A 2,500-nucleotide genomic window follows, 5' to 3' on the forward strand; every position below is an offset into this window, starting at 1 on the left:
AGAAATAGGGTTAGTGTTAGGATTAGGGTCAGTGTTAGGTTTAGGGTTAGTGTTAGGGTTAGGGTTAGGGTCAGGGAGGGTTTAGGGTTAGGGTTAGGTTTAGGGTAAGATTTAAGGTTAGGTTTAGGTTTATTGTTAGATTTAGGTTTTAGGGTCTAAGGTTTATGGTTTAGGATTGTTTAAGGTTTAGGGTGGATTAGGTTTAGGGTTTAGAGTTTAGTGTTATGGTTACGGTTAGGGTTAGGGTTAGGGTTAGGGTTAGGTTTAGGGTTAGGGTTAGGGTTAGGGTTAGGATTAGGTTTAGGGTTAGGGTTACGGTTAGGGTTAGGGTTAGGGTTAGGATTAGGGTTAAGTTTAGGGTTAGGTTTAGGGTTAGGTTTAGGGTTAGGGTTAGGGTTAGGGTTAGGGTTAGGATTAGGGTTAGGGTTAGGGTTAGGGTAAGGGTTGGGGGTTAGAGTTAGGGTTATGGTTATTGTTAGGTTTAGGGTTTAGAGTTTAGTGTTTAGGGTTTAAGGTTTAGGGTTTAGGATTGTTTAAGATTTAGGGTGGTTTAGGTTAAGGGTTTAGGGTTTAGAGTTTAGGATTGTTTAAGGTTTAGGGTTGTTTAGGGTATAGTGTTTAGGGTTAAAAGTTTAGGGTTGTTTAGGTTTTAGTGTTTAGGGTTTAGGGTTGTTTAAGGTTTAGTGTTTAAGGTTTAGGTTTTAGGGTTGTTTTGGGTTTAGTGTTTAGTGTTGTTTAGGGTATAGTGTTAATGGTTTAGGGTTTAGGGTTATTTAGGGTTTAGTGTTTAAGGTTTAAGGTATAGGGTTGTTTAGGGTTTAGTGTTTAGGGTTGTTTATGGTTTAGTGATTAGGGTTGTTTAGGGTTGTTTAGAGGTTAGTGTTTAGGGTTATTCAGGGTTTATGATTTAGGGTTGTTCAGGGTTTAGGATTTATGTTTGTTCAGGTTTTAGGATTTAGGGATTAAGGTTAAGGGGTTAGGGTTAGGTTTAGGGTTAGGGTTAGGGTTAGAATTAAAGTTTAGGGTTTAGTGTTAGGATTAGGGATAGTGTGAGGTTTAGGGTTAGGTTTAGGGTTAGGGTTAGGGTTAGTGTTTGGGTTATGATTAGTGTTAAGATTAGGATTAGGGTTAGGGTCAGGTTTATGTTTAGGGTTAGGGTTAGGGTTAGGGTTAGATTTAGGGTTTGGTTTAGGTTTATAGTTAGATTTAGGGTTTAGGTTTTAAGGTTTATGGTTTAGGATTGTTTAAGTTTAAGGGTGGATTAGGTTTAGGGTTTAGAGTTTAGTATTATGGTTACGGTTAGGGTTAGGGTTAGGGTTAGAGTTAGGGTTAGGGTTAGGGTTAGGGTTAGGGTTAAGGTTAGGGTTAGTGTTAGGGTTAGGGTTATAGTTATTGTTAGGATTAGGGTTAGGGTTAGATTTAGGGTTAGGTTTAGAATTAGGGATAGGGTTAGGGTTAGATTTAGGGTTAGGTTTAGGTTTATTGTTAGATTTAGGGTTTATGGTTTAAGGTTTATGGTTTAGGATTGTTTAAGGTTTAGGGTGGATTAGGTTTAGGGTTTAGAGTTTAGTGTTATGGTTACGGTTAGGGTTAGGGTTAGGGATGGGGTTAGGGTTAGGGTTAGGGTTATGGTAAGGGTTAGGTTTAGGGTTAGGGTTAGGGTTAGGGTAAAAGTTAGGGGGTTAGTGTTAGGGTTTGTGTTAGGGTTAGGGTTAGGGTTAGGGTTAGGTTAGGGTTAGGGTTAGGTTAGGGTTAGGGTTAGGGTTAGGGTTAGGGTTAGGGTTAGGGGTTAGGGTTAGTGAAAGGGTTAGGGTTATTATTAGGGGGTTAGGTTTAAGTTTAGGATTAGTGTTAGGGTTAGAATTAGAATTAGGGTTAGTGTTAGGATTAGGGTCAGTGTTAGGTTTAGGGTTAGGGTTAGGGTTAGGTTTAGGGTCAGGGAGGGTTTAGGGTTAGGGTTAGGGTTAGGGTTAGATTTAGGGTTAGGTTTAGGTTTATTGTTAGATTTAGGATTTAGGGTCTAAGGTTTATGGTTTAGGATTGTTTAAGGTTTAGGGTGGATTAGGTTTAGGGTTTAGAGTTTAGTGTTATGGTTATGGTTAGGGTTAGGGTTAGGGTTAGGATTAGGCTTAAGGTTAGGGTTAGGATTAGGTTTAGGGTTAGGGTTAGGGTTAGGGTAAGGGTTAGGGTTTTGGGTTAGGGTTATGGTTATTGTTAGGTTTAGGGTTTAGGGTTTAGTGTTTAGGGTTTAAGGTTTAGGGTTTAGGATTGTTTAAGATTTAGGGTGGTTTAGGTTAAGGGTTTAGGGTTTAGAGTTTAGGATTGTTTAAGGTTTAGGGTTGTTCAGGGTATAGTGTTTAGGGTTAAAAGTTTAGGGTTGTTTAGGGATTAGTGTTTAGGGTTTAGTGTTGTTTAAGGTTTAGTGTTTAAGGTTTAGGTTTTAGGGTTGTTTTGGGTTTAGTGTTTAGTGTTGTTTAGGGTATAGTGTTAATGGTTTAGG

This window comes from Micromys minutus, assembly GCF_963924665.1.
Source record: "Micromys minutus genome assembly, chromosome: 11".
In the NCBI taxonomy this organism is placed as follows: domain Eukaryota; kingdom Metazoa; phylum Chordata; class Mammalia; order Rodentia; family Muridae; genus Micromys; species Micromys minutus.